Source organism: Heterodontus francisci, chromosome 23 (genome assembly GCF_036365525.1).
Source record: "Heterodontus francisci isolate sHetFra1 chromosome 23, sHetFra1.hap1, whole genome shotgun sequence".
Lineage (NCBI taxonomy): Eukaryota > Metazoa > Chordata > Chondrichthyes > Heterodontiformes > Heterodontidae > Heterodontus > Heterodontus francisci.
The window spans coordinates 6662301-6670006 of record NC_090393.1 but is presented as its reverse complement, the minus strand read 5'-3'; the positions used below and the strand labels follow the sequence as shown (position 1 = coordinate 6670006).

Genomic DNA, 7706 nt, shown 5'->3' with positions numbered 1-7706 from the left:
CCCTCTTCTGTTTTCGGTTCAGAGATTTTCCAAGCACACTCTTGTGTCCACATTTGGATGACAGTTTTCATAAACAGACTCTACATATACAAAAACCTGTGTCCTGACTTACGGTGTGTACAGGCTACTGTACACGGGATTAACCATTAACTCTCACCCCACTGCTTACGCTGCAATATGTAGCAAACACACCAACTTTTCCTGTCACTTCTGAAGATGGAAAAAAGACATATTAAGCTATTTAAGTAAAAACAGAAAATGCTGGAAATATGCAGCCGGTCTAGCAGCAGCAGAGAGAGAAACAGAGTTAACGTTTCAGGTCTGTAACCTTCCATCAGAACTGGAAAAATTTAGAAATGTAAGAGGATTTAAGCAAGTGAAAGTTGGGGGGAGGATGGAAAAAGGACAAAACGGGAAGGTCTGTAATAGGGTGGAGGGCAGGGGAGATTAACTGACAAAAGCGATGATGGTGCACAACCAACAGGAGTGGTAATGGGACAAGTGAAGTAACAAAAGATATGTCTAGAGGAGGTGTGAATGGCAGAATCAAGAACATCTGCCATCTAATGTTCTGTGTTAAAATACTTGATCAGAATGATCTTAACATTTATTTGTTTGTTTGTTGAGATTCCTGTGAAGGATCTTGGGATGTTTAGCGATAGCAAATGTGCTATATCAATGCAGGTTGTTTTTGTAGATGGCCTGTAGTTTAGGGTGAAGCGTGAGGCAAAATGACAAACACAATGAAGATGTCCAGTCTTGAGCTCTGCCACATCTTGATATCTACAAGTTTGGCCATCATGCTCCTTCTGTTAAAGGAAAAGCTAATTCATGGAGTAAGAGGAAGCAGTCAGAACAGAATTACAGCAACAAAATGTTTGAATGGTTGATTTATTTTCATGCATTCAATGTTTATAGATAAAGTATAACAGGAAATTGTGTTTTAATTGATTAACCAGGCATGTAGAGTTAAAGACTGAAAGAAAGACTTGCATTTCTATAGCACCTTTCATGACCTCAGGACACCCCAAAGTACTTTACAACCAATGAAATACTTTTGTAATGCAGGAAACATTGCAGTCAGTTTGTGCACAACAAAATCTTGCAAACAGCAATGAGATACTGACCAGATAATCTGCTTCTGGCGATGTTGGTTGAGGGATAAATATTGGGCAGGACATCAGGGACAACGTGCCTGCTCTTCATCAAATTAGTGCCATGGGACCTTTAACGTCCACCTGAAATGGCAGTCAGGGCCTAGGTTTAATATCTCAACCAAAAGACAGCACTTCCAACTGTGCAGCACTCCCTCAGTACTGCACTGGGAGTATCAGTCCAGGATTTTAAGTCTCTTGAGTGAGACTTGAACTCACAACCTTTGGATTCAGAAGTGAGGGTGTTACCCACTGAACCATGGTTAAAAAGTCTAACTGGTGTAATCCAAGCGAATTGGAGTCTTTCTGAGTAATTTTATACTCGTCTTAGGTTCCAACGTGTTTAGTCTTCAGGCAGTTTCGGCTTCCGTTAACAATTACAATAATTGATAAGAGTACAACTAGTTGGCACAGCCCTGGATATTAGTGATTAGTTGTCAGTAAGAAATTATTTTGGCATGCCGACAACATGTTTTTTTTATTTGACGTCTAACCTCTATTGTCTCTCTGCATTAATTTCAGGATTGTACCAGCTTTGTTGTACTCACTGTCTAAACACATTTGATCTAATTCAATTTTTATGTAGATTAATCACTGACACTTTCAAAGTCACCCAGCTGTTGGCTATATTGATTAGTTGCAAAATTTCATGGAATCTGCCATCCGTTGCCACGTTTAATGGCATTAGTCAACAGGTTGAATAATGTGTTCTGTGTGGAAACTGCTGACACCAGGAACCAAGGTAATTCATTTGCCGAAACTTTTATGAACATAACCCATTTATAGGATTCATTACCACAGATACCTTACCTGTTGCGTGTTTCCAACAATGTGGAGAGCTGGCCAACATTAAACCGACACATTGAAACATCCAAGATTAATCTCAAGATGAAGACCACTTTTTTTTAAGACCACTGCTGCAATCTTGCGAGAGGTTGTGATCTTCAAGCTGCAACAAAGCACAAACATCCTTCTTTGCGACCTGCTACTCTCACAGTTTAACTACGTGTTCATATCACTTTCAATGAGGTGGGTGCTGTTTTGAATTGTTAATGAGAGTGAAATAGTCAGCAGCAGAATTTCCTTCATCCTAAATGAGCTGATGGTTTATCCATTGCCAACCTCAATGGCATCAACATAGGCAGGTGTTAGCACACAGTAGGGAGAAGGAACTCCTTTGATTGCTGGGGGGGGGGGGGGTGGTGGGGGAGCCACATTGCAAATGCAGTTGTCTAGATTTCCACTCTTTGATATGTGTAAAGAAATCTGTTGGAAAACGTTTGCAAATTTGTTAAAATTACCAAACAGAGAAAATCTCCCCAGAAGTCTGGAGGTTAACTGAAAATCTTTTAAAAAAACAATGAGATTGATAGATTTTTGTTATGTAAAAGTATTAAGGGTTACGGAACCAAGACGGGTAAATGGAGTTAAGATATAGATCGGCCATGATCTAACTGAATGATGGAACAGGCTTGAGGGGCTGAATGGCCTCCTCCATTTCCTGTGTTCACAACCTTCACAAATGTAGCCAGATGGTTCTTTAAATTCTCTTCTGCTTTCTCCGAAGCGTTTAGCAATCCCAGACACCCTGCCCAAAAACAGGCCCGACTAATATCTACCCAACAGTTTAACACACAGGATTACTCTTAAAAAACATATGCACAATGGAAAGGCAGCAATATTCAACTGTGGTCTTTCATTATACTTCCAGAAAATCCCACCATAGACTCCTTTCTTTATGGAACGTCTCCTGAATCAATACTTTGCAAAGGGCCCGGGTTGAGTGTTGCATATCCAATTAAATAAACTGCTCAATTCAAGGTCCAAAGACCACACGCAGTCACAGAACCCTGGCAGTGAGGAATTCCAGCCCTGGCAATCTAGAAGTTGAAGCACAGGCAACTTTCTCTCACTTACACTTATATTTCTCATTTGCTGCTTTGTCCTGTTTTGAATTCTGTGATCCTAGAAGTTTGGAAAAGGCTGTTTATTGTGTTGTTGCCTCATTAGTAGGGGATGTTGCCAACCCTCCAGAATTGCCCCGGATTCTCCAGGAATTGGAGATTACTGCTGTGAGCAACACCCAGGAGAAAAATCATAGTGAAATAAAAAATAAATATTTTAAATTTATTTATCCAGGCCTGGATGCAATGTATCCCAGGCTGTTATGTGAAGCAAGGGAGGAGATAGCAGGGGCTCTGACACAAACTTTCAAATCCTTTCTGGCTACAGGAGAGGTACCAGAGGACTGGAGGACAGCGAATGTGGTACCGTTATTCAAGAAGGGTAGCAGGGATAAACAAGGTAATTACAGGCCGGTGAGTCTAACATCAGTGGTTGGGAAATAATTGGAAAAAATTCTGAGGGACAGGATTAATCTCCACTTGGAGAGGCAGGGATTAATCAGAAATAGTCAGCATGGCTTTGTCAGGGGGAGATCGTGTCTAACTAACTTGATTGAATTTTTCAAGGCGGTGATTAGATGTGTAGATGAGGATAAAGCAAAAGATGTAGTTTACATGGACTTCAGTAAGGCTTTTGATATGGTCCCGCATGGGAGATTGGTTAAGAAGGTAAGAGCCCATGGGATCCAGAGCAATTTGGCAAATTGGATCCAAAATTGGCTGAGTGGCAGGAGGCAGAGGGTAATGGTCGAGGGTTGTTTTTGCGATTGGAAGCCTGTGACCAGTGGTGTACCACAGGGATCGGTGCTGGGACCCTTGTTGTTTGTAGTGTACATTAATGATTTAAAGGTGAATATAGGAGGTATGATCGGTAAGTTTGTAGATGACACGAAAATTGGTAGTGTTGTAAACAGTGAGGAGGAAAGCCTTAGCTTACAGGACGATATAGATGGGCTGGTAAGATGGGTGGAGCAGTGGCAAATGGAATTTAATCCTGAGAAGTGTGAGATGATGCATTTTGGGATGACTAACAAGGCAAGGGAATATACAATGGATGGTAGGACCCTAGGAAGTACAGAGGGTCAGAGGGACCTTGGTGTACTTGTCCATAGATCACTGAAGGCAGCAGCACAGGTAGATCAGGTGGTTTGGAAAACATAAGGCATTTTTGCCTTTATTAGCTGAGGCATAGAATATAAGAGCAGGGAGGTTATGATGGAGCTGTATAAAACGCTAGTTAGGCCACAGCTGGAGTACTGTGTACAGTTCTGGGCACCACACTATAGGAAGGATGTGATTGCACTGGAGAGGGTGCAGAGGAGATTCAGCAGGATGTTGCCTGGGCTGGAGCATTTCAGCTATGAAGAGAGACTGAAAAGGCTAGGGTTGTTTTCCTTAGAGCAGAGAAGGCTGAGGGGGGACCTGATTGAGGTATACAAAATTATGAGGAGCATTGACAGGTTAGATAGGAAGAAACTTTTTCCCTTAGTGGAGAGGTCAATAACCAGGGGGCATAGATTTAAGGTAGGGGCAGGAGGTTTAAAGGGGATTTGAGGGGAAAAAAATTTCACCCAGAGGGTGGTTGGAATCTGGAACTCTCTGCCTGAGGGATGGTAGAGGCAGGAACCCTCACAACATTTAAGAAGTACTTAGATGAGCACTTGAAACACCATACATACAAGGCTATGGGCCAAGTGCTGGAAAATGGGATTAGAATAGATAGGTGCTTGATGGCCAGCACTGACATGATGGGCCGAAGGGCCTGTTTCTGTGCTGTATAACTATGAGTCTATGACTCTATGAGCCCTTCATACTGAATCTATAGTATTTCAGCATGAGGCAATTATGGGGCATAACCCAAACTCTTGCTCGCCATCTACGTATGGAACAGCTACTCTTCACTCAGCACAGTCTCATTGCGTATATGACCAGATTGACATATACTGATCAGATAACAGATGGATTGTTGGCTCAGGCAAGATTGAACCACCCCTGGTCTAAACTGTATCCATAAACCCAGGCTCTTAATCCCAAATAATATAGAATGATTCAGTGTGAATTAAATGCTCCTTTTTAAACAAACATTCACATCAGTGGGATCGTCATTATCTGGTGCTTCCAATAGTGCCACCAGCTTGCTTTTCACTGATCACAGCAAGAGACTGAGGAAATGTTGCAGTGACTCAAAGGATTTGCAGCTGGATAGTTTTCTTTCAATTTGCTCTTGTGATGTGCGTTATACTGGCAAAACCACTTTGCTTGCCCATCCCTCGTTGCCCCGAGTGGGGGACGTTGGGTCTACATTTTGTACCAAATTCTGTTTCGATCTGATAAATGGGATTAGTGACTTGCTGGGCCTCTTCACAGTGGCAACACATAAAGAAAGAATTTGCATTTTTATAGCACCTTTCACATCTTCTGGACATCCCAAAGTGCTTTACAGCCAAAAGTGCATTTTTGAAGTGTCGCGTTATGAAGCCATGTTTCATCAAAAATGACTTTATTTATTGAGTGGACTGAAACCACAGGATGAGTTTTAAAAAGACCGACAAACGGTATTTTTAAGTGGCCTAAACAGTAGTTCATAAAATGGCCGAACATTTACATGACCTCACTTTGCAAATTACAAAACTGTCAGAAAAGAGCCCAGCAGTCTGGAAGTAAATCACCAGAACTATCAGTTTAGACGAGTGTGAATGGCCGATTACCTGAACTGCTCACAGACATTCAGAGATAATCTGTTAATTCAAGTGGGTGTGGACCCATCAGTTAAACGCATCACTTTAGACAATGGACTTGGAATGAGGGTTTGCTGTGGCCATATTTGGTAACTGGCTAGACTGTGAATAGAGCTAATCCTTTGTGTTCAAAAGAAACTGCTTCCCCAGAGTCAACCATAGTCACAAAGAGACCATGAGTGGGTAACAACGAGAAGAGAACTCATGGTTCCCCCCGCCCCCCCACCTCTCTCTCTCCCCAGCCGTTCTGCTAGCATGTGCTCTGCCTGTATGTGACCAGCTGAACACTGCAGGAAGTGTCTTCAATGTAAACCAAACAGCTGCTGACTTCAGAAGAAAAGACAGAGATCGTTCATCAAGACTGTAAATTGTCTCTGCGCAGAATCCAGGAAAAATCACCAAACACGGCCCAAAACCATCCAACGCATCAACCTACACGATTCAGATATGATTGATTTTCTTTTGAATGCTCTTAAACAAATTAACCTGCCCTCCCTCCTTGTAACCTGCTTTGCTGTGTGTGTGTGAATCTCTTGGGTACGTGTGGGTTGGAGTGTTTTTATTATTTTTATTTATCGGGCATTAAGAACTATAGCCACTATTTCCTTTTCCTTTAAAACTTTACAAGAAAACCTGTCTGTGTGTGCCTTTTACAGTCATAGCACCTAACCAGTTAGGCACTCACTAAATTGACAAGAAAATTCTTTACATGAAACACCCAATGTGGTCAACAGAGAGGCGGAAAGAGAGGAGAGTCATTCTACCCCTTCTCACCTGGCCGTAACAGTAGTCACTGCTGTAAGGAGGAAACGCGATAGCCAATATGCACACAGCAAGATCCCACAGACAGCAAAGGGATAATGATTAGATTATCTGTTTTAATGATGTAGACTGAATGATAAATATTGGTTAGGACACAGGGGAAAACTCCCCTGCTCTTCTTCAAAACAATCCCATGGGATCTTTTATATCCACCTGAGAGAGTAGTCAGGGCCTCAGTTTAATGTCTCATCTGAAAGATGGCACCACTGACAGTGCAGCACTTCCTCAGTACTACAATGAACCAAACCTGGGCCCATCAATCTATTTCCACTTTTGTTCCTTTTTAACTTCTTTTCCCTTTACCCCTCCTAGGCCTCTCTCTTCTATTCTCTTGCCTCCTTTCACTTCTCCACTCTCAGGTATTCTGTCCTCCCAATTCCCTACCCCAACCCATCAGTATTCCTTGACCTTCCTGCTCCCTTGCCGCCATCTCAGTTTTGACACCCTCTTAGATAAGCCTACAGCTTCCCGCTATGACTCTTTTGACATCCTCCAAAGTATTCATCAGCGTATTTGGCGTTGGCTCATTACGAGCAGCAACCCCAATTGTCCCATCCCACACTCTCGTCATTCTTCCTGCCCAGTACAACTGCTGGGAGCTAATCTTGCCAACCTTCTTCCTGTCCAACTCACCCCTCCCATTGCTGATTCTGTGGACTCTGCCAGCGATCAGCTCTCACCGCCCCTCTATGCATCTCTCTGTAAAATGTCCATTCCTATGTGAACAAGGCCCTTGTCATCCATGAATTATTGTGAATGATTGCATTGATATTATGGCCTTAACGGAAACCTGGCTGAGGGGTGATGACACCTTGCCACTTAATGAAGCCTCCCCCCAGGCTACATCTTCCACCACTTGCCCTGCCAAGACTGTTGTGGTTACGGTGTTGAACGTATCAGCAAATCACACTTCTACTAAATGGGTATGATCTAATTGCCATAACAGAAATGTAGCTACAGGGTGACCAAGACTGGGAACTGAATATTCAAGGATATTCGACATTTAGGAAGGATAGGCAAAAAGGAAAAGGAGGTGGTGTTGCGCTGATAATAAGGGATGGGATCAGTACATTAATAAGGGAGGATCT

At 42.6% G+C, this 7706-nt stretch overlaps 1 long non-coding RNA gene across 4 annotated transcripts in view; it reads left to right on the top strand.

The window, feature by feature from the left end:
- The first annotated feature begins 1924 nt into the window (after nt 1-1924).
- The window catches only part of LOC137382959 (uncharacterized), a 42079-nt gene continuing 36297 nt past the window's right edge, over nt 1925-7706 (top strand). For 3 of the 4 annotated variants that reach the window (XR_010977309.1, XR_010977310.1, XR_010977311.1), the window contains exon 1: nt 1925-2183. This is a non-coding gene — a long non-coding RNA (uncharacterized lncRNA). Of the gene's footprint in view, nt 2184-3386; nt 3459-7706 lie in introns of all 4 variants that reach the window. The other variant, XR_010977312.1, reaches the window with a different exon arrangement.